This window comes from Staurois parvus, unplaced genomic scaffold (genome assembly GCF_062004578.1).
Source record: "Staurois parvus isolate SC_StPar_1 unplaced genomic scaffold, SC_StPar_1.0 ptg001162l, whole genome shotgun sequence".
Taxonomy (NCBI): domain Eukaryota; kingdom Metazoa; phylum Chordata; class Amphibia; order Anura; family Ranidae; genus Staurois; species Staurois parvus.
In genome coordinates, this window is record NW_028318958.1 from 7,660,174 (window position 1) to 7,686,078 (window position 25,905).

The 25,905-nt window shown below is 43.9% G+C and overlaps 1 protein-coding gene across 1 annotated transcript in view; it reads right to left on the reverse strand.

Annotated features, from left to right (window-relative positions):
• Positions 1–1,345: 1,345 nt before the first annotated feature.
• LOC149439062 (protein DOP1B-like) overlaps positions 1,346–25,905 on the reverse strand; it is a 657,792-nt gene continuing 633,232 nt past the window's right edge. Inside the window, exon 22 of the mRNA XM_089659538.1 lies at positions 1,346–2,714. The gene's annotated coding sequence lies outside the window, so the exon portion shown is untranslated. The remainder of the gene's footprint in view (positions 2,715–25,905) is intronic.

Consider the following 25,905-nt stretch of genomic DNA (forward strand, 5'->3'; position numbering starts at 1 on the left):
CGCAAAAATATATATATAATAATACACAACTACTTAAAACAGGGACCTCCAAACTTTCTAAGGGCCAGTTTATCATTCTTCAGCCTTTAGGGGGTCAGACTGTGACCAGTAGGAGTAGAAAATGCTTTGTCATTGGTTTTGAAGGCAGAAATAGTGCCCCATAGTTGGCGCTGGTGGGAAGAGTAGTGCCCCGTCAATAGCACCGGTGGGAGAAATAGTGCCTAATCATTGGCACCGGTGGGAGGAATAGTGCCCCATCACTAGCGTCGGTGGAATAGTGCGCCATCGCTGGCATCGGTGGGAGGAATAGTGCCTCATCTTTGGTGTTGGTGGGAGAAATAGTGCCCCATCATTGGTATCAGTGGGAAGAATAGTGCCCCATCATTGGTGTCAGTGGGAGGAATAGTGCCCCATCATTGGTATGAGTGCGAGGAATAGTGCCCCATCATTAGTGTTAGTGGGAGGAATAGTGCCACATCATTGGTGTCAGTGGGAGGAATCGTGCCCCATCGTTGGTGTCAATGGAAGGAATAGTGCTCCATCAATCGCGTCAGTACGAGGAATGGTGATTCATCATAGGTGTCAATGGGAGGAATAGTGCCTCAAGGACCAGATAAAGACAAGTAAAAAGCTGCATTTGTCCTCTTAGCTGCAGTTTGGAGACCACTGATTTAAAAGAGAACACAAATCAGCTATTTATTAAATACTCACCTTCAACGCAGAGCGGTCACCCACAGTACTTATTTTTTTCTGCAAGATGCCCAGTCTACTCTGATAAATGAGACAGGACAGCCAGTCGCTCCAGATTTGAGGATCTCTAGCACTGCTGGGCTGTTCATGCTGTAGAGGAAGCTGTACCTGAGGACCTGCACTGCAAGGATCTCCCTGCTTCAGTTTAATCCATACTGTGAATCTGAATTTCCTCCACCTCTACCATTACCCCCCACCTGTACTCCGATCACCAGTTGGGGGAATGGGGTTGTGTCGCGCCAGATCGAGGGCAGTAATTATAGCACTTGACGTCCTGTGTAAATCTAAAATTGTATCCTGTAAAGCTTTTAAAGCCTCACCTATGGATATTAAAAATGTATGCCATTGTCACCATAGCACTGGGCGTAAGCAGTTTTAAACCATGTCGTGTTTGGTAAAATATAAAAGATGATGGTATGTTGAGTAAATAGATACCAAACAACTGCCCAATATATTGTGTTTCTGTGCATTCAAAGTAAAAAAAAGTGTATTTTTTTTCAAAAATTTGTGTTTGAAAAATCGCTGCACAAGTATTATGTGACGGGGAAACCCAAAACTCATGACTTTCAGTAACATTTTGACTGCTGAAGCCGGATTGAAAAATAGATGTTTATTATACAAGCATGTAGTTAGACCTCCATGCAGGGTGAGAAGAACAATACATAGTGTTGGATTCAAAGTAATGCTCTGCCTTGGAAATCTAATACATCTTGGAAATCTAATACAATTTATATGTCCTAAGATGGGTGGGAACCTAGCTAGCTAGCTGACTGCTTTGAAGTTTCATTCTGGTTTCTGGTGGAGTTTATTGAACTGTAAATGGACATTCACACAGGTATGTTTCTTCCCATAGCTCCTTTAGATAGCAATCTTCCCAGCTGAAGGTGTAAATAGCATTTTAATACAAGAAATACGGCTGTTATACAATAAGACTTCTAATAACAAAATATACATTCAATATATCCACGTCATCAAAACTTAATGTATTATATTTAAAATGGCTGTTCCATTTTCCCTCACAATCCCTCCTCTTGAAAATTATACTGTCCAAACAATTATCCCTTCCTAAAAAGAAATTTGAGAAACATATTTGCTATATCAAACAATTCGTACATTAGTTGTGAACAGTGGGGTTCTTGACTATTCACAGTGTAGAGGTTCATTTGGTGACAAGCTATGTAGGGCCTAATTGGATGTGGATATTGGGGGTACTGGTAAAATGGAACAAACGTAGGATTATTAGGTCTAATACATATACAAAACCTAATATAAGATATATTGTGAAGAAAATGACAACACTTAGTTTACAATTCGTCCTCTCCTTTTAACTCTTACATCTCCCTCTATTTGCCTAACCTTAATTAAATATTTCTAGTTCATATTTCTCCTGATTTATGCATCCAATTTACTTCTGAAAAAAAATCTCATTTTGCTCCACGAAGGCTGAAAAATACAAAACATTAAATAATAATAACAAAAAACTAAAAATCAAAAAGTCTAAAAGAAAAAACTGTGTTGGGCTAACAGTTTATGAACGCCAAGTCTTTAGTTGATTTCTCCAATGTATCCTTGACAGCTAGTCCTCCATAAGACTGTACTGCAACACCGAAGAACTCATACGATGTTCATACATAATATTCTCTTCAGGACCATCGCAGTCCACAGGACAAGAAACTTCCGGTAGGTGTGCAAATCTGTTGCAATTATAGCAGACTGAGCTTTGACATATTCATGGACAGCTGAAATGATAAGTATAAAAGTTCTTCAGATATTTAAGTTTTTGTAACCACTTTTCTCCATCATTGTGGCTGATGTCATAAAGTCCAGGAATAAGGGAAGATATTTTTGAAGATGGCGTCATTCCGATTGCTAGTCCAACATTAGATGTTTAACAAAAATGCCCATGTAGCCATGGTGGTTTTATTTTTCTGCCGAAGTAAATCCATGCTATAGAGACAATAGACCTAGAAGAAAATAAAATAAATACATCTTAATACGAGGAGAAACCATTCTCACTTAGTATAATGTGCTACTCAACCGTCATCCATACTAACAACACTATTCAGAGTTTTAATCACGAACAATAGGCGATCTCAAAGGGGGCCTAACATGTATGGCTGGGGATCAGGGACCTTACAGTTGACCAGAAACATGCAAACACAGAGACAGGAGACTTGGAGAGCACAGAATACAGGACCGATAAGAATGGCAGGAGTACAGGTCAGCACTGGGGTGCTGGTCTTACAGGCAAGCAGGACACAAAGTGCTAGTAAGAAACACTTGTAGCACTGGGGTTCAGGGCTCACAGGGAATACAGGTACACAGGATACAGCTGATGTATCAATTATTCTAAGGCAGGAAGGATAACCAATGGTACCATCTGGGGAGAACACAGCATGTCCGCACATGCAACATGGGTGAGGGCCCTTGGAAGGGCCGAGGTGCAGAGTCTAAGGAACCGCCTTGTCTTCCCCAGAGCTCTTGAAGGTGGAGATGGGTTGTGCTGCAAACAGTCCCCAGGTTGCGGTCCTCGTATTCACCCAGGCAGGCAGCTACTGCGAACTACCAACTGATAAATAAGAACCCCTGCAGCGATGAGGCACAGGGATCACTGGACAGTAGGGAGCTCAGTTCAAGCTGACAGGTATGCATTCCCTAAAATAATAGTGCAGCGCTAACAATGCATGTCACAATTTCATAAACACATGTGAATTGAGCTCCATAAACGCATGTGAATAAAGTGCAATATCAATATAAATAATTCAAAATGATGTAAAAAGCAATAAAAGGAGTTCGTAGACTTATTCATGAATATTAAAACGTCTTTTGTGCAAAGATATCGGCTGAAGTAGTACCTATGGTTGGCAGATGGGTGTGCCCCTGAGGATGTGTTATTACACGAAACGCGTTGGGTGGAGCCCTATTGCTGACGTCTATCCACCTATGCTGAGGAGCAGCGGCCATCTTGGTACTCTATTTTATTGATTTTTGTTATTCCACGTGGATACTTTTATGTTACTTGCTATCATTATTATAATAAAATACTACACTATAATTAACGGATGGATAATCCTGTAGCCGCTAGCATACCGCTGCACCCCCAGATGTGCGATGTAGTATAACCCATGCGCATTATTATTTATGGTCTGGTGAGTGTACATCCGTCCCAAGGGTGGATTTCCTTTCACAAGTTTTTCCACCATTGTCCTTCCTGGTATTTTAACACCTCAAGAAATGTGATGGGCAGTCAGAAAGTAAAAGCTGTGTAAATTCCATTATCTATACCATAGTTTGTAGATGCTATAACTTTCACACAAACCAAGTAATATGGAGTTATTGGGTTTTTGTTTTTACCAGACATGTAGCAAAATACACTGTGGCCTAAATTTCTGATGGAATAATCTGAGGGAAAAGCATCAATTACATTTACTAACAAAAATTCCACTTTCCTCCTAACAATAAACCAATGGTTAAAGATCTTTACCACCAACAAAGAATACAGTACATATTGTTACCATTTTCTTAGTTGTTCTAACATTGCACTTTTATAATACAAAATATTGACGTCAAATTAATTATTAGCACGTGGATTTTGTTTATAGTATACCATTAAGAAACAACAATATTATTGTTCACCATGGTTAAACATGAGCGGCTCAATGTAAACCTTTTAGTAAGCTACCATTTGTCTGCAAGAGCGTTATACATCACCATACTGAACACATTGGAAACTCTTCAAAACTGTATCTCTAGAAAAACAAACACAATATAGTGAATACACATAACAATTCACCATTCACATCATTTCCTTTTAAAGTTCACATGGCTCAGTAAATTTGCCTGGCCATACAGTTGGTCACACTCTCAAACCTTGCAATTAACTTGTGTCAAAGAAGGAGGGGAAGGGGCAGCACTTGGTGGGCTGTCAGCACCCTAAACTATGAGACAACATTCCTGATTTTTAAACTTTGAACATCATCAGTGAAAAGGCTTTTTACATGTCACTAATTCTTTTACCATTTCCCTTGCCTTTTAATTATCAATTTCAATAACTGCGATGGGTGTGGCTTCAATGACCAAATGATTAGTTACCCCAGCAAGCGGTTCCCAATTTTCAACTTATAATTTTCTTAGATTTACTTTTTTCAGAATAAGCAATATATTTTACGTTTTTTTCTACATTAAATTTACCACGTTCCTAAATTGGAAAGTGCAAAACGTCTGCATGTTGCACTCATGATTATACAATTTTAAGTCATTAGTTACCCAAATCATATGGCTCCATTTGTTTAAACTTTTAAGTCAAAAATCAAAATTTAGTCATTTTAAGGTCAAAAATATTTTTTCAGCTTCTAGATGTTGCCAGGACCGGCATGGAACTGACTCATCACATTTACTTGCAACATCACATCACCTTAAAACACAAGTAACGAACAGAAAACAAATCATTATGCCACTGATATTGAATCAATATTGTCAAATATTTTGCTGCCACAGCACTGTAGGCACATTAATACAGTTCACCGAAACAACACAGCATACAATCCACGGATCTCGCACGTCTTAACACAACAAACATACTCTCACAATTAGCTGGCTTTAACTCTAGACAATATTCGCACATTTCTCTAGTAAAGCTGCACTCTCTCTTTTTTCTGGACTGTACCTCAAACCTTTACATACTTCAATATAGATCTCATTATTTCTCCATCTGGTGTTTACATTTACAGTAGGCTCTAAGCCATGCCTCTAGTTAGGTCATTGTAAGTAGGCAGGGTGGTAGTATAAATTATCATGTGCTTAGTTATTTTAGCAATATTATCAGATTCATATTCTTATATAGGACTAGACGTCTCTTTCATTTCCTTTTTCAACACATTTCTTTGATTGTCTTAGCTTTGAAAGTATCTGGGTAGTCATTTTTACATTCTTTCAAGAGCTTAAGATGAAATTTTCCTTCTAGGGGTACTAAACCCCTGTGTGGCTTGTTCCAATCCTTGAGGGATTCAGCCACTCCTGTTCCAAAGTTATATATCATGTAGTCTTTACCATTCCAGGAGGAGCTACACACAGCTACCCATCTAGGGTGTACACGGTGGTGCAATTCCTCATCTCACAAGATGGTGAGATTTCCTTAAGAATTCATCTATTACTAAGCCCCCACGATCAAATCCAAAGATACCATATACTTAGATAATAGCAGGAACTGTATATCTGGCCCCCAATCCTGGCCAAGGATATATACCAGACTATACTATGCATAAATCATCCACAGAGATCCCTCAGTCACATAGGCCGAGGGGATTCAGTCATACAGATTAAAACAATTCAGGAATGTAAAAAGCACTTCTTTCTAAAAAGAGTCCACTTATATGCACAACACATGGCAGCACATAAAAAGATCAATGCAGTGCAGCACAGACACCAACATTTCAATAGATTATAGAACCTTTTAGAGAAAGTATAGTATCTGACAGCTCTGTTTCTCTAAAACGTCTGTGGTCTGTAAGTTTATGGACACTGCTGTAGATCTGCCACTCTGAGCATTTGGTCAAAAGTGTGAACATTTTGAGGAGCACACCCCCAAAACATGCCATTTTTTTACACCTTTATACGGAGTGACCAGAGGGATGAAAAATTAGTTGAGAAAAGACAGTTCCTCTACTTATGGTGTGACTTTATGGAGAGCCACGCAGAAAAGAAAAAAAAAGATTTATCATTTGAAACTGGTACTAAGGTTTCAAGCAGTGCTGTTTTTTTCTATTTCAATGGTTTTTATTAAATTTTAAACAGTATAAACAGAGGCAATAAAACACGCCCACGCAGGGGCCATCAATTGCACAGATAAACAATATGCAAAATAAAAAAAAAGGAAAAACAATGCTCTAATGCCAACAGGGCAAAAGGTACGCCCACGCAGGGGCTATCAATGGCACATAAGTTACAAAACAGTAATGTAACTGGTTATAACAACTAAATGCAGCTGCCCAGTCACACCAAAAACAGAGAGAGAGAGAAAAAAGAAAAGAGAGAAAGAAAAGAAAGGGAAAAGGAAAAAAAAAAAAAAAAAAAAAGGGGTGGGGGCAAAGAGCAGGGATTCAAGAGCGCCAATACCGAACGCCATTACATCCCCAGACTAGCCGGGGGGAGTGAGGGAAGGGCATATTGCAACCACGGCTCCCATATTTTCAAAAATTTACGTTGGGAGTCGTTGCGGATACTCGACATCTGTTCGTTGAGCATCATAGTGGTCATACGATCCCGCACCCCCTGAAGAGGGACAAACGGACTCTTCCAGGCCTGAGCAATTGTTCTAGTGGCGGATAAAAACAGATAGGAAGCCAACTTCTGCTGGTGAGCTAAGAGGCCCGGTATGGGGCAATGAAGCAAGGCATACCGAGCATCCCGGCGTATGGAGAGATGGAACAAGGTGAAAAGGAGGCCAAATACACGAGACCAAAAACGAAACAGTCTCGGGCATGACCACCAGATATGTAATACATCACCACGATGACTACAACCCCGAAAACATTGATCACTACAGGCAGGGTTAGCCCGGGCCAGCCGAGCCGGAACCCAGTACCAACGAAACAATACCTTATAGGCTGCCTCCAGTGTGGTCGTATTAAATGAGCATTTAGCTATGAGTGACCAGGCCTTATTCCAGTCCTCCGGATCCACAGCCACTCCCAGGTCGCGCTCCCACTGAACAACATATGAAAGTGAAGTATGCGACGAGCGTCTGTTCAGAGCTGCATAAAGAAGGGATATAAGGCCCGGAGCGCCCGGACGCAGTTGGCAGAGCTGTTCAAAGGCAGATTTCTGGTACGGGAACGCAGAAGTACCCCGCAGCGAGAGCAGCCAGTGTCGCAATTGAAGATATCGAAAAAATTCCGCCAGGGGGATATTCCGGGATTCCCGAAGAGAGTCCCAGGTGGGAAAGGACCGAAAAATCAAAAAGTGTCGCACCTGCGAAAAACCATTAGTCACCCACCAAGAAAACGCCCCTGGGTGATCCAAACCCGGCGGGAAAAGAGGGTTGTTAATAATTGGGAGCAAAGGCAGAAAAGGTGACATCAGACCACCAGAGTAACGCACCGAGTCCCAAACTTGTAGGCCATGAAGTAACATCGGACTCAGTGCCATAGGGCGCAGGGCAGGGGGAAGCCATAGAAGCGTCGATAGTGCGATAGGGGCACAATTAGGTAGTTCCAACAGGACCCAGAGGGGGACGTCGGAAGAGGCGTGCAACATAGACAGCGGGGCAATCTGGCTTGCTTGATAATACTTAGTCACATTAGGCACCCCAAGACCACCCTGAAGTCTATGGGCAAAAAGCGTACTTTTGGATACTCTGGGGTGCTTATCGGCCCAGATAAAACGCATTAACTTCGCCTGAAGCAACCGAAGAAAATGAGGGGGAACCCGCACCGGGAGTGTGCGAAAATAATACAACAATTTCGGCAAGATGGTCATTTTCACCGAATTAACCCGTCCTATCCAAGACAGGTGCGGAAATTGCCAAGAATGCATAAGAGAGGATAGAGAGCTAAGCAATGGATAGTAATTCGCAGCAAACAAGGAGTCATAAGTGGGGGTCAAGCGAATGCCTAAGTATTCAAGAGAAGAGGAAGCCCATTTGTAAGGGAAGTGGGATTGTAGGCGCGAAACCAAATCTGAAGCCAAAGTAATATTGAGGGCGACAGTCTTATCCAAGTTGATACGGAGACCCGAAATCAAGGAGAAGCGCTCAAGAACCTGTTGCAAATTAGGAAGCGTCGTCAGGGGGTTAGTAAGAGTCAGGAGGGCATCATCCGCAAAAAGGTTCAGTTTGAATTCCTGTCCCGCGTAAGGAACCCCCGATACATTGCAATCGGTCCGAAGCGCCAAAGCCAACGGCTCAAGCGCCAGGACAAAGAGCGCTGGGGACAGAGGGCAACCCTGTCTCGTCCCTCGCCCAATAGGAAAGGGATCTGAAAAATACCCAGCGTATTTGACGGAGGCCGAAGGAGAAGAATACAAGGCCTGAATCCAAGAAAGAATAGAATCCCCAAAACCCCAACGAGACAGTACAAACCGCAGATATTCCCAGGATAGAGAATCAAAGGCTTTATATATGTCTAAAGACAGTAAGAATCCCGGGATTTTCCGCTGTTGCAGAAAATGTATAAGATGGACCACCTTACGAACGTTATCACCCGCCTGCCTCCCGGGGACGAACCCTACCTGGTCCCTGTGGACCAGGCTACGCAAATATTTATTAATGCGGAAACTAAGGATCTTGCCCAATATCTTCAGGTCTTCATTAAGAAGAGAAATAGGCCGGAAGGCTTGCGGTTCCTGTACATCATCGGTCGTCTTAGGAATCATGGCGATATGCGCTCTAAGCGCATCTGGGGAGGGCGAGGAGCCCTGTCGTAACGCATTAAAATACTCAGCCAAAAAGGGCGCCAACAAGGCTGAGAATTTCTTATAATAAAGACCGGAAAAGCCGTCGGGACCTGGGGCCGCGGTGGACCGTAAAGATTTGATAGCTTGGAGCACTTCTGGTACAGTGACACCGGCGTTGAGTGCCACCTGTGCTGCCTCGGATAACCCAGGAAGTCGGAGATCTTGAAAGAATGCCTCTGCTTGAGCCACGGGGAAGGGATCTGGTTTAGCGTAGAGGCGTGCAAGGAAGTCTGAGAAACGGGAAACAATCTGCTGGGGATTAGAAGTACAGCCACCTGTAGGAAGTCGCAGTCGAATCGGTTTATGGGGTTTCCCCACAGAATTGAGTTTCCTGGCCAGCATCGGGCCTGGCTTATTAGCACAGGAATAAAATTTGTGTTTGGTCCAACGCAGGGCCCGTTCCGCCTCTGAAGAGGCAAGTAGGTCTAACTCTGCCGCCAGAGCGTCCCGAGCGCGTTTATGGGCCGCAGATGGAGAGGACTTCCAACGCGCATCCGCAGAGGCCAGGAGAGAATGAAGCTCCAAAAGTCGGCGCTCCCGCTCCCGCTTCCGGACCGCCGCCAGCTGTATAACATGACCCCGCACCGTGGCCTTATGCGCCTCCCATAGGGGCACTGCCGAGGAGACCGATCCCGCGTTTTCCGTGAAGTATGTTCGTAAAAAAAATTCTATTTGTTGGCAGGTAGCCTGAGTGGTCAATAAAGAATCATTGATGCGCCAATGAAAAGGGCGCCGTTCTGACCCAGAGAGGGCAAGGAGAAGTACCAAGGGATCGTGATCCGACCAAGGCGAGGAGGGAATAGTTATCCGCCTGACCAAGGGAAGCTGCTGAACCTGCATAAATATATGATCTATTCTACAAAAACTATCATGAGGACTGGAATAGAATGTAAAGTCGCGTTCCGTTGGGTGAAGCTCCCTCCAGACGTCCGCCAGCCCTGCTGTCCGCAGGAGAGAGCGCATACGTTCCTCCAGCACCAAGTCATGAGAAGGGGCCGCCCCCCGTGCGCAGCGCCTATCCAATGCGGAATCCAAAGTAACATTTGAATCCCCCAAAACAACAAGAAGACCCTTGGAGTGTCGGGAAACAATGGTGCAAAGATGTGAAAAGAATTTATCCTGAAAACGATTAGGCGCATAGTAAGAGACAAAAGTAACCTCCTGATCCCAGAGGGTGCCTTGCAGAAGCAGATACCTGCCTGTGGGGTCCGCTATATTCCTAGCACAGACAAAGGGGAGATTGCGTTTAAAAGCGATCAGGACACCCCGACGCTTCTCAGGGGCCGAGGCCGTGTAAAAGGTGGGATAGTGAGGTGAAAGATAACGCGGGGCGGAGGACTGAGAAAACCTGGTCTCTTGTAAACATACCACGTCAATTTGTTGTGATTTGAGGTGATGAAAAACTTTAGCCCGCTTCTGAGGCGAATTAAAGCCTTGAACATTTTGCGAATGAATTTTCAAAAGGGGCGAGGCCATGGCGGCATCAGGGCAACACGCTCAGCAGAAGAAACCATAAAGCAGCTAGCAATTTCCGCTCCCAATGGCGATCGGACCGTGGCGTCCCGGAACCCTGCAGAACACAAAAACAAAAAAAAACCAAAGGAGAAAAAAAAACAAAGAAAGAAAGAAGGAAAAGGACACAAAAAGAATATACAATAGTGCAATCGTGTCACGCCAATGGTGACGTGCATCCTACAAAGGAAGGATACCAGTTAGGGGTGGCTCTACCACCGGACACATGGCTGCAAATGGAAACATCAGAAACATAAGTCCCCAGGGGGCAAAAGGGCAATAAGGCACTAAACACAATAGAACGGGGTACCAAAGCAATAAAACTAAAGGAGCTAGGCCACCGTGATGACCTCCCCATAACAACCCAGAGAACCATGGGGCTAACCCCCTCCCACCCAACTGGGCCTACCAGATCAACCTCCCACCCCGAAACCAGAGGGAACCCTCACTCCGTGCTACCAACAAAAACCGGAATACCATCACCCAGGCCCAAAATAGGCTGCGGCAGCAGAAAGTCATAATTCTCGAATCCATGAGGAGACCCCCCCAACCAGGGAAGGAACCCAAGGGGGCACACTGGAGCAGTCCCAACCCATAATGCTGACAAACTGGGGGAGCCCTAAGGGCCAAACTCACGGTCCCGTCAAGGAAGTCAATCGGTGAGATGATACATGGGAAGTCCAAGACACATCTTCAGCCCGGAGAAGAACAGGAAGGACTTGATCGTGAAGAGGTCTGAGGGAGGGCCCTCTTCCTATTGGATGACCGCTCCCAGATGCGGCTTGGAAGAAGCGGCCTTGCCGGGGATCCAGATGAATGAGCTGGGCTCCGATCCGCAGCCTCAGGTGAAAGAAGGTGTAAAGATTCCAGAAGAGAATGGGCCTCCTCCGGCGTAGCCACAGAATGACTGCGGCCCTGGTAGGTGAAGGTAAGGCGAAACGGGAAGCCCCAAGCGTATTTGATACTGTGTTTCACCAGGACCGAAGTGAAGGGCTTCAATTGGCGACGCTTCTGAAGAGTGGTCTGAGAGAGGTCCGCAAAGAGCTGGTAGCGATGCCCCTGGAAGCTGAGGTCAGGGTTGTTTCTGGCCGCCAAGAGGATAGTTTCCTTAGTGCGGTAATACGTAAACTTGATGATAATGTCCCTCGGGGGCCCATCCGGTCGTCTGGGGCCCAACGCACGATGTATGCGGTCAAATTCAAGCCGGTCAATGGGAACAGCGGGTGTCAGCTCCTGAAACAGAGCTGTAGCAGTGGAAGTAAGATCCGCGACCGTTTCCGGGATACCCCTTAACCGCAGATTGCCACGGCGGGAACGATTTTCGAAATCCTCAAGCCGTAGCAGCGCGTCCGCCAATTCTTTCTTGAGGTCGCACAAATCCTGTTCGTGATTTTCCATGACCGTGGCCGCAGCGTCCATCTTATCTTCGAGGTCGTTCGTCCGGTTGCCCAACTCGCGAATCTCCTGCGAAAGACGGTCGGCCAGCTTGGAGGTAGCGGAAGACAACTCGGACTGCAGCATACATTGGAATCGGCGCAGGAGCTCAGCATCCCGCAGAGATGGGATGGGAGACTGCAGGGATGGCTCTGGTCCCGGGTCCTCTACACTGCCAGGGTCCGACCCACCTATGGATGGTGACAGCGGGGGACCCAAAATTGCGGCTGGGGCTCCATCTGAAGTCCCGGGCGGGAGCCGCGAACCCGTGGCCGGGGTCCTGGAAGTCCGCGGCGGCCGGCCCAAAATCGAGGCCCCGGCTTCAGCCGCGATCTCCGGCAGGTAGGCCGCAAACTCCGGAGCAGCCTGCCGGGAGCTGGAGGCACGGGCGGCCGGCGTTTTTTTGCCCATCAGGGCACCAGAGAGACAGGGGGCCAGGGAGGAAACAGGGGGACCCCCCCTGAGGAGAGAAAATTGGCCGATGTGTCCGGCGGCCGAGGAGTCAATTTACAAAGCAGCCATCTTGGTTGCTGCTCACGAGCGCCCCCGCAGTGCTGTTTTTTTAAGCCTATCACCCATGGCAATGAACCAGGGCCCCACCACAATTAGTATGTTATCAGTCATACCTCAAGATATCTTGAGTCAGAAGAACCGATCCCTGACCTGCCCAGTCGCCCGGTAACAGGAACTGCAGAGATCCTACCTAGCCACACATTGCACCTGAAATAGGGCAAAGTGTTCAGCAGAACACATTCATGCAAAGGGACAGTAATAAGTAACAGTATGGAAACTAAAAAGAAAAAAATTCAACAATTAAGCTTCTTGGACAGGGTACTTATCCACTACATCGACTTTACAGAAAAGTACAGCACAAGGGGAACTCAAAGTAAGCAGAAAGTTGGCTTACCACTGCAGGCAGAAATTAATTCCCAGATTGTGCTGTCCTGTTCTGTGTCTAAGTGATGTCTGTAGATTTTCCCTTTCCGGCTCAAGAAGGACCAAATTGACGGGGAAACCCAAAGCGCATGGTAACATTTTGACTGCTGAAGCCAGATTGAAAAATAGATGTTTATTCAAGCATGTAGCTAGCCCTCCATGTGGGGAGAGAAGAACAATACATAGTGTTGGATCCAAAGTAATGCTCTGCCTTGGAAATCTAATACAATTTATATGTCCTAAGATGGGTGGGAACCTAGCTATCTGACTGCTTTGAAGTTTCATTCTAGTTTCTGGTGGAGTTAATTGAAATGTAAATGGCCATCCACACAGGTATGTTTCTTCCCACAGCTCCTTTAGATAGCAATCTTCCCAGCTGGTGGTGGAAATAGCATTCTAATACAGAATATATGGCTGTTACACAATAAGACTTCTAATAACAAAATATCTATCTATACGTCCAGTCGTATCCAACCCTTGGAGATTGCATGGACCGTCACTCGTAAGCGACTTTTTCCATGAATTATCTTAGCAATTATTTTACAGGGTAGGTTGCCAGGTCTTTCCCCAACCCCTACCACGCAGGAGATCCCACATGGCCAGGGATAAAACTAGGACAATTTAGACAGGAGCCAATTAACATACCAGCATGTCTTTGGAGTGTGGGAGGAAACCGGAGGGAACCCACACAAGCACAGGGAGAACATGCAAACTCCATGCAGGAGGCACCATGGTCAGGAATTGAACCCATCACCCATTTACTGCAAGGCAGACATGCTATTTACTAAGCCACTGTGCAGCCCATAACAAAATATACATTCAATATATCCACTTCATCAAAACTAAATGTATGATATATAAAATAGCTGTTCCATTTTTCCTCATATGTGAGAAAACATTACAGCACCCACAATTTTATTCACTTAGGGTGTCTGCTTTAAAAAAATATATGTTTGAGGGTTCAAAGTAATTTCCTAGCAAAAAAATACATTTTTTTTTTATGTGAACAAAAAGTGTGAGAAAAGGCTAGGTCTACAGGTGGTCTACAGATTGAGTGATGTGTGGCATAAACTTCTAATGCTGGGCATAAAATGATGCCCCCCCCCCCCGAAAAATGACACTTTTTGGAAAGTAGACACCCCAAACTATTTGATGAGAGATGTGTTGAGTCAATAGAATTTATTTTTTTACCACAAGTTTTTGGAAAATTACCAAAAAAGAAATTTTTTTTTACACAAAGTTGTCACTTAAATAATTTACTGCTCACACATGCCATGGGTATATGTGGAATTACTCCACAAAATACATTCTGCTACTTCTCCCGAGTATGGGGGTACCACATGTGAGAGATTGTTTGGCAGTCTAGCCAAGTACAGGACCCCAAAATCCAATAAGCACCTGCAGGCTTTTAAAGGGCTTTATTTCCTCATTACACTTCCTGACTACCTATCACAGTTTCAGAGGTCCTGAAATGCCAGAATAGTACAATGACCCCTTTTTGGAAAGTAGACACCCCACGGAATTTGATAAGAAGCATGTTGAGTATTTAGCAAACCTCGTTTGTTGTCACAAGTTTCTGGAAAATGAAGAAAGAAAACAAAAACATTTTTTCTTTTCTTTTTTTTACTTCAAAACCTTGTGAGAAAAGAATGAGATCTGCAAAATACTCGCCTCTTTTTAAACTCCTTGGAGTGTCTACTTTCCAAAAAGGGGTCATTTGCTATCCTGGCATTCCAGGGCCTCCGAAACTGTGATAGGTAGTGAGAAAGAGAAATTAGGAAGTTACGCACCTTCAGGCTTTCAAAGTGGTCATTGGATTTCAGGCTGCTGTATGTGGCTAGGCTCCTAAAACGTATCACACATGTGGTATCCCCATACTCAGTAGAAGTAGCAGAATATATTTTGAGGTGTAATTCCACATATTCCCATGGCTTGTGTGAGCAATATCATTTAAATTACAACTTTGTGTAAAAAAAAAAAATTTTAATTTTCCAAAAACTTGTGAAAATAAAAATCTTCCATAGACTCAACATGTCTCTCAGCAGATAACTTAGGGTGTCTACTTTCTGAAAAGGGGTCATTTGGGGGTGTTTGTACTATCCTGGTATTTTAACACCTCAAGAAATGTGATGGGCAGTCAGAAAGTAAAAGCTGTGTAAATTCCATTATCTATACCATAGTTTGTAGATGCTATAACTTTCACACAAACCAAGTAATATGGAGTTATTGGGTTTTTGTTTTTACCAGACATGTAGCAAAATACACTGTGGCCTAAATTTCTGATGGAATTTGAGCTTATTGGTAATTCTGTTTATAGCTCAAAAAGTGCACAGGTGATCAAATACCACCAAAGAAAAGCTCTATTTGTGTGAAAAAAATAACAAATTTAAGTTATGTACAGCATGACTGCGCAATTGTCAGTTAAACACTGTCAAAAGTGTCCTTATGTACAAAAAAGCCAAAAATTTCTATAATGCGGATACATCAAAAACTTTCAAAATAAAGAACTATAAAAACTGCTCCAGTAGTAGAGTGATATATATGCTTGAATGCCCATGTAAAAAGTTTTAAATAGGAAAAACTAAAAGATCCTTAAGAGTACGAATAAGTGAACATCTACGTGATATTAAAAATTATCATAAAAGTAAAACTGAGAAAGAAAGGGAAAATCCCCTAGCTCAACATTTTAAGGAAGTTCATCAGGGTAAAATAGAAGGCCTGAAAGTGAAAGGCATTTTTCTCCTTAATATCTCATCTAGAAGAGGTGATTTTGATAGAATTCTTTTACAAAAAGAGAAATTTTGGATTTATACATTGGGTACTTTGAAGTTTAATTCAGTATTTAACCCCTGGGGTATCAAAGTGTTTCTTAAATAGATAATATATTTTAAAAATATCCTATCAATAATATTCAATTACTCTATATATGAAAATGAAAACCTTGATGATCTGCCCGTATTGTCATCTGCTGAATAATAATGAAAAGGTATAATATGTGATATATCTGTTGATCTTTTATCCACCCTTTAATGATCCATATATGTCAGTCATTTTTTTAGAATTTAATTTAGATTTGGAAACAATGTAGTGATGACATTTCAACACAAGAGGGCGACAAATGGAATAGATTATGCAAATACTGCACTATATAAGGATTGGAAAAATGTCCCTTCCCAGTTCTGACAAAGTCCGCGATGATTGGTGGACGAAATGCGTCAAGGTAATGACATCATCACGCCCTGCATAACACCATGCTGTTATGTCCATGAGGTGGAAGAGGTACGCCACATGCCTCCATCTTGGATATTCACTGGGCAAGACGGCAACCGCTAACTAATGAGCTTACTCCCGAGAGTCTACTCAGTAATGTATGGCGATGTATACAACTTCCACAGGTGGCAAGCAATTTTTGAAATGTGCTAAGCATTGACTTGCACTCTGATATTATACAGAACTTTTTTGTTCATAGACTTTACAAAGGAACTCTATAGCTCTTACTTAGAAGATCTCTTAAGGTGATTATTCACTCTGTGATATGCGTCAAGCATTGATTTACATTATGCTAGAAAATGGGACTATTGTCCATAACCTTCTTAAGGAACCATCTTACTCTTACTTAGAAGAGAAATGTTTGGCCTATTAAGGGCTATTCTTCATCTATATGAGCCCATGCAATTACAGGATCAAAATTCCAGATATTCATATACTATCTACAGTCAAAAATACTTTTCATATGAACAAGAGGAAAAATCTCCTTCATTTTTTTTATAACAGATCATTAGATCTATTTTTCTTCATACAAATCCAACAACGAACTCTATTGGGGTATTTACCTTTATAATATACTCATAATCTATTAATGATTTTTTTCATCTGACTAATATTTATGTCATTTATTTTAGATTTAGCATAATAGTGCCATTAATAGATGTCGTTCTGTTATCAGCCGACTGAGGCTGGCTACACATTGTCAATCTTTCTTGTCAGCATACTTTACATGATGAAGACAAGATATAATGAAGGTAATATTATTATAGACTCAACAAGCTTTTCCTCCATATAGTAATCAATTAATGATCTCTGTAATAGACTTATCTTGATGTCATATTCATGAACATGGTGATTCTTATACATATCATTCACTACTCATATTGACTTCCTAGGATTTTTTCCACTTGCTACTTCTATATCCAGTACTGATGACCACATATATGAAGTGAAAAGATGTATCCGCTTAAAGTTATGTCATTTTTGGAAAACAGCAAGGAACCAAAATTGTGAAGATAGAATCACTCAGAATACAATGAAAGTGGACTCTCCATACATTATTACCATCTCCTTTATATGAAGAATTCAAAATATCGGTTTCCCAGCCATATACTTAATCTCCATGATGCAGCTAAGTGCACACGCAGAACATTTTTTTGTTTTTAATTCACTGCTTTTACATTTTTTGTTGACTGTGTATTCACCATGTCATATGTCCACCCTTTCAGAAGATCTTAATGATCAAAATAAAGATATTATTTGCATCTATTATTGATGTTTATTGACTACTCTGTATTGGATTCAAAATACCGTTTTTTTGCAGTTCGCTCTAGTCAGCAGCTAACTTTTTCTAATATGCTTATATTCAATTTATAATCTACACCCCAAAATAGGGTGAGTCAGAGAGATCCCCTTGATGGGTGGTTGCACCCTATATAATGGCATTCTTTCCTTTTGTTTACTGTTTAGACATCCTCTACACATAAACCCTATACTGTATACACATCCCCTACACATACACCTGTATACTGTATACACATCCCCTACACATATGCCCTACACTTACACCCCATACTGTATACACATCCTCTACACATACACCCCACACTGTATACACATCCTCTACACATACACCCTATACTGTATACACATCCCCTACACATACACCTGTATACTGTATACACATCCTCTACACATACACCCCATACTGTATACACATCCCCTACACATACACCTGTATACTGTATACACATCCCTTACACATACACCTGTATACTGTATACACATCCCTTACACATACACCTGTATACTGTATACACATCCCCTACACATACACCTGTATACTGTATACACATCCCCTACACATACACCTGTATACTGTATACACATCCCCTACACATACACCTGTATACTGTATACACATCCCTTACACATACACCTGTATACTGTATACACATCCCCTACACATACACCTGTATACTGTATACACATCCCTTACACATACACCCTATACTGTATACACATCCCCTACACATACACCTGTATACTGTATACACATCCCCTACACATACACCTGTATACTGTATACACATCCTCTACACATACACCTGTATACTGTATACACATCCCCTACACATACACCTGTATACTGTATACACATCCCCTACACATACACCTGTATACCGTATACACATCCCCTACACATACACCTGTATACTGTATACACATCCCCTACACATACACCTGTATACCGTATACACATACACCCCATACTGTATACACATCCCTTACACATACACCTGTATACTGTATACACATCCCCTACACATACACCTGTATACTGTATACACATCCCCTACACATACACCTGTATACCGTATACACATACACCCCATACTGTATACACATGCCCTACACATACACCTGTATACTGTATACACATGCCCTACACATACACCCCATACTGTATACACATGCCCTACACATACACCCCATACTGTATTCACATCCTCTACACATACACCCCATACTGTATACACATGCCCTACACATACACCCCATACTGTATACACATCCCCTACAGATATACCCGTACACTCTATGTGATCGATAAAAGAAGGGTGGCAGCTAGCAGATCTGACAGCTCACATCCACCATGAATGGAAAAGAAGTGACAGGTGTGATCTATAGGGGGAGGGTGACAGCTGACAGTATACTGGTGACAGCTGACATGTAGGCATGCAGGAAGAGTGGAAAATCTGGTGCAGCTCTGCATAGAAACCAATCAGCTTCCAGGTTTTATTGTCAAAGTTTCATTGAACAAGCTGAAGCTAGAAGCGGATTGGCTGCACAGCTGCACCAGATTTTGGGTGCTCTAGTTTTAGTAAAACTCCCCCAATGAACTGTTTAACCCCAAGCAATATCATCTCCCAGAGAACATTTCTCCACCAATCACCTCCTGCACTTGGTGTCAGTTGGCTGTTTGTATAGCTGAGGACACCATTATATGAACCCCCTTAGTGATACAACCACTTAGGGATGGCTGTATGTTCGAGTCGAACATCGGCCGTTTGTGTGTTCTGCGAATACACGATTGGCAAGGGCGCACCTGATCACAGGTCAGGTGCAATGCTTTGGCCAATCACAGTACATGATGACACCTTGTGACGTCATTACACTATTCATCGCGGCGCAGCTGTCAGACAGCTGGGAGCCAGTGTCGAGATTGGAGCAGTTTTTTTTTCCTTTTTTCGGTCGGTGGCGACGGGCATCGTGATTGGCATTGGATCTACTTCAAGAGACATTTTTTTAAAATGTTTGTTTTTAATAAAGGAATTGACATTTTTACACTACACTTTTTTTTGTGTGAATGGGTGGCTGTACCATGTACCCAATACTCATTCACATAACGGGGCCAGGATCTAGGAGCCCCCTTGTTAAAGGAGGCTTCCAGTTTCCGATAATCCCCCCACATGCAGACCCACACAACCACCAGCCACGGATGTGGGGAAGAGGCCCTTGTCCCCATCAACATGGGGACAAGGTGCTTTGGGGGGGAGCCCTGCCCCAAAGCACCTCCCATGTTGAGGGCATGTGGCCTGGTATGGTTCAGGAGGGGGGAGGCACGCTAGCATATCCGCCCCCCCCTTTCCTGACCTGCCAGGCTGCATGCTCTGATAAGGATCTGGTATGGATTTTGGGGGGTTCCCCTCAAAATCTATACCAGACCCAAAGGGTTTGGCATGGATGGGGGAACTTCACACTTTTTTTTACCTGCTGGACAATGCCGGCAATTTTCTTTGCATTCAGCTGTCAGCGTTGTATACTAATAATAGCGGCGATCAGCGACTTATGGCGGCAATCAAAATTTTTTTTTCATAGCGCAAAAAAAAGCCAAAAACGCACAGGCGATCAAATGCCACCAAAAGAAAGCCCAATTCATGGGGAAAAAAAGGATGTAAATTTAATTTTGGTGCAGCATTGCATGACCGCACAATTGTCAGTTAAAGTGATGCAGTGCCATAACACAAACCGCTTCTGTAGCTGCTTCCTGACCACCCTATAGCAAAAATACTGCTATAGGGCGGCACGGGGGCGCAAAATCACATATACAGTTGTGTTCAAAATAATAGCAGTCAGACATCAATAACCTGATCAATCACTGTATTTGGTAGAAATGATATTTCTACATGGCAAATAATTTACTAGCAGGTGTAGTAGAGTAATAGAAATCCAACAGACCCAACAGACATGACATGCATGCTGCTAATTCTGTGTCATTGAATCACTAATTGAAAGGGGCATGTTCAAAATAATAGCAGTGTGGAGTTCTATTAGTGAGGTCATTCATTCTTTGAAAAACAGGTGGCAATTATTGCCCTTATTTAAGGAAGGAAGGCAGCAAATGTTGTATATGCTGGTTACAGTGCATTTCTCTCTGAAATTCTGAGGAAAATGGGTCGTTCCAGACATTGTTCAGAAGAACAGTGTACCTTGATTAAAAAGTTGATTGGAGATGGGAAAACATATAAAGAAGTGCAGAAAATGATAGGCTGCTCAGCTAAGATGATCGCAAATGCTTTAAAATGGCAACCAAAACCTGAAAGACGTGGAAGAAAGCGAAAAACTACCATTTGAATGGATGGAAGAATAGCCAAAATGGCAAGGACTTAGCCAACAATCAGCTCCAGGAAGATCAAAGAAGGTCTAAAGTTCCCTGTGAGTACTGTTACAATTAGAAGACGCCTATGTGAAGCCAAGCTATCTGCAAGAAGCCCCCGCAAAGCCCCTCTGTTGAAAAAAAGACATGCTGAAGAGGTTACAATTTGCCAACGAGCACATTGACTGGCCTAAAGAGAAATGGCGCAACATTTTGTGGACTGATGAAAGTAAGATTGTTCTTTTTGGGTCTAGTGTCCGGAGACAGTTTGTCAGACGACCCCCAAACACTGAATTCAAGCCACAGTACACTGGGAAGACCGTGAAGCATGGTGGCGCAAGCATCATGATATGGGGATGTTTCTCATACTACGGTGTAGGGCCTATTTATCGCATAGCAGGGATCATGGATCAGTTTGAATACATCAGAATACTTGAAGAGGTCATGCTGCCTTATGCTGAAGAGGAAATGCCCTTGAAATGGGTGTTCCAACAAGACAACGACCCCAAACACACCAGTAAACGTGCCACTTCTTGGTTCCAGACCAACATGATTGACGTTATGGAGTGGCCAGCCCAATCCCTGGATCTTAATCCAATAGAAAACTTGTGGGGTGACATCAAAAATGCAGTTTCTGAGGCAAAACCAAGAAATAGAGAAGAACTGTGGAATGTAGTCCAATCATCCTGGGCTGGAATACTACCAGGAATGGAATCATCACTGGTGGTGGGACTCACCTGCCCTGTGGGCTGCAGTACCATGGCTGGCCAGCGGGTGCTCTCAGCAACCAGAAGCTCACTCCTGCAGTCAGCCATCAGCTGAAGCTGATTGCAGGAGGCATATTTAAGCAGGACCAGGCCTGTGATCAGGGCCTTGGTGTATGTTTCCCATGAGCCCCTGTACCTGGTATCCTGTGTTCCTGCTTATCTGCCTAGTTGCTGACCCTGCTTTGATCCTGACCTCTGCTGACCGTCTCCTGTTGAACCCCTGGCTTGCCTGACCATCCTTCTGCCTGATCCTCTGTACCGTGCTGCCCGTGAGTTACTGAACCCGGCTTGTGACCCTGACTATTCTCTGCCTGCTCCTCCGGTACCTCGCTGCCCGCACGTTGCTGACCTGGCCTGCCTGACTACGCCTGACGCTACCCAGACGATCCATACATCCATCCCGCACGGATCTGTCCCTGTTACCAAACCTGCCAGCCCCTTCACATCAGGCTTTCCCCTGGTACATACCCTCGGCGGACCTCTCTACCACAGTTGGGTGCACTCAGGGGCCGCAACCTGGTCTCAGTCCTGCGCCAAGTCCATCCCCACCATCAGGGGCTCTGGTGAAAAGGCAGACTGGGGCTTAGACTCCGCGCCCTTGGGAATCCTGCTCTGTGGGTCACTAGAGATCCCGCCGGGCGGTGCTTGACAGTACCTTATGGCCCGCCCGACAATTCCACCTCTCCAGCCCTGACTACGCCTGTGTTCCTGAAGCCTGCTTCTTCCCTGTGTCAGTCCACACATTTCTGGTCATACCCGGATCCCTAACAAATACCTGTTCACAGGTGCCAGAAGTTGGTTGACTCCATGCAACACAGATGTACAGCAGTTCTCAGAAACAGTGCTTATACAACGAAATATTAAGTGATTCAAAGGAAAGCAAAATCTTCAAACATTTTTCAGTTTATATAGTGAATGTTTGAGTTTGTAAAGAAGTATACAAACACTGCTATTTTTTTGAACAGTCTAATATTCACTTTTCTTAAATTTTTTTAGAGGAACAACACAAATTTGATATATTTTTCTTCATGTTTTGATCTGGAATAGAATGTGTAGTGTTCCCAATGCATTTGTGTGTATGGAAATAAAAGTTATAAGAATGATTTTGAGCTTTATTCACTTTTTTCAACACGCTGTATATACGTGATTCGCGCTCCCATGGTTTTCACGCCCCTCCCAGATAGTGACAGATTGCCCTTCAGTACACCAGTCATCACATTTAACCCCTCGATTGCCAAAATGACGATCATACACAATAAACCTCCATTGCTAGTATAGTGTCAGAACGGATCAATATTTTTGATCAGATCAGGACTATACCAGCGTTCACATTAGTATAGCATGCCCAAAAACGCAGGATCAGCCCCGGCACCTGCCAGCATCTGCGTTTAGCCCCTACATTTACCCCCCCTTCTCCCGCAGCAAGTGCAGTGTCAGTAGGTCACTGTCACTTTATACATTGCACACAAAACCGCAGTGTTTGCAGAATCAGGCCTGATTTCTGTTAGCACTTGTTGGTAAATTTTGATGACTCTCATATGCAGCAGAGTGCCAGTACTAGTGCCGCGCTACCTTTTGGTGAATTGGCGAGTACTAGTGGCCTAGTACATCCTTGTCTTTTACATACCTCTTAGATTGTAAGCTCCAAAGGGCAGGGCCCTCCTAACCCTCTTGTATTGAACTGTATTGTTGTTGTATTGTCTCCCGTTATATTGTAAAGCGCTGAGCAAACTGTTGGCGCTATATAAATCCTGTATAATAATAATAATACCAGCACTGCAGTATGAATTGGCGATGTGGCGAGTCCCATAAGTGCAGTACAAGCTGGTGCGGTGGCGAGCACAAGTATTGTCCCGCAACCACCAAGAATTTGCACACTACTAAAATACCGCATGAGTTAATAAAATACCGTATTTTTTGTTCCATAAGACGCACTTTTTTCCCCCCAAAAAAGGGGGGAAAATGTCAATGCGTCTTACGGAGCGAATATGGAGCGGCCGGTCCGGTATTCCCACGGCCGCTGCCATGTCAGAATACGGCCGTTCGTCTCTTCTCTGCAGCAGGACCTTACCTGTTCCTCGGTCCGGCGCTGTGAAGAGTTCCCGCATCGGCATCTTTAGTGTGGGCTCTCGGCTTTGACAGTCGGGTGCCCAGTGCGCATGCGCGAGAAGCGCTGCACTTTGTGAATAGTATGGTGTCTTCTGGGACACATAACAGGTCCCAGAAGATGCCGGGCCAATCAAAAAGCACAGCGCTGCTCACGCATGCGCAGTGGGCACTTGGCTGTCAGCCGGGTGCCCACACTAAAGGGATGACAACTCCGTGGAAGTGGGAGCGGGTACCTGTCAAATTCAGGTACCCACTCCCCCTCCCTCTCCAAAGGTCCGCATTCTCTTATTCATCTCCTGTACAGTCTGCAGTCTCTGGTCATCCCCTATACTGTCTGCAGTCTCTGGTCATCCCCTGCACTGTCCGCAGTCTCTGGTCATCCACTGCACTGTCCGCAGTCTCTGGTCATTTCCTGCACCACGTCCGCAGTCTCTGGTCATCCCCTGCACTGTCCGCAGTCCCTTGGTCATCCCCTGTACTGTCCGCAGTCTCTGGTCATCCCCTGTACTGTCCGCAGTCTCTGGTCATCCCCTGTACTGTGTCTGCAGTCTCTGGTCATTTCCTGTAGTACGTCCGCAGTCTCTGGTCATCTCCTGTACTGTCCGCAATCTCTGGTCATCTCCTGTACTGTCTGCAGTCTCTGGTCGACTCCTGTAGTACGTCCGCAATCTCTGGTCATCTCCTGTACTGTGTCTGCAGTCTCTGGTCATTTCCTGTACTATGTCTGCAGTCCATTGGTTCAGAATATTTTTTTTCTTGTTTTCCGCCTCTAAAACCTAGGTGCGTCTTATGGTCAGGTGCGTCTTATGGAGCGCAAAATACGTTTTTAAGTATTTTAGTAGCGTTTACTGTTTTTCTGACCTTTGGAAAGGATTAATTGGTTTTAATTGGTTTTCAATGCATTCTTATGGCAAACAGTGTTTCGGTTTATGAATTTTTCACTATATGAAATGTCCTGCAGAACGAATTAAATTTGTAATCTGAGGTAATACTGTATACCCAACAAGGACCAGCGACGTATTGGTACATCACTGGACTTTGAATGGTTGAACCAGGATGATGCCTACAGCTGCAGGCATAATCCTGGTATCGTTTTTTTCAGCTGGTGATCGGCTTTCATGGAAAAGCAATCCTAGTGGCTAATTAGCTGCAGGATTGCTTTTACAAGCAGCGGGAGATGATGCCCCCCTCCCCCACGGCCTTCTCGGGCAGTCCCGTGCAATCGGGGCAACCTGAGAATGCAGCCGATGTTTCTGCTAGCTGACCATAGAGCTGATTGGAGACCAGAATGGTGCCAATCATCTCTATAGTCTAAGAAATCGGAAGCTACAAGCATTTCATCACTTCAGTTTCACAGGATATAAACAGCGCCATTTGTAAATGAGGTGATCTTTATAATAACACAACCTTTTGGAGAACCTGATATTACTGGAACCTGGAGGGGACCCTGATATTACTGGAACCTGGAGGAGACCCTGATATTACTGGAACCTGGAGGGGACCCTGATATTACTGGAACCTGGAGGAGACCCTGATATTACTGGAACCTGGAAGGGACCCTGATATTACTGGAACCTGGAGGAGACCCTGATATTACTGGAACCTGGAGGACACCCTCATATTACTGGAACCTGGAGAAGACTCTCATATTACTGAAACATGGAGGAGACCCTCATATTACTGGAACCTGATAGAGATCCACATAATATTGGACCCTGGAGGAGACCCTCATTGTAATGCATTCTGTATATACACACATACTGAGCCCTGTGATAGACACCACACTGTACATTTGTTGGTGTTTATCGCTGTATCCTCTGCAGGGGCTGTTGGGTTGCTGCACAATAAACAGGCGTAGGCCCCACTCACATCAGCGCGCACGTGAACGTACATTCTGGCGCTCTTTATTTTCTGTGCATTTTGCACAACCCGCATAGGGCAGCACATTCCTTTGAAATGCTGCCCTACATATGACAAATGCACCTCTTTTCGGGTATTGGACTTTTGCATTTTTTATCG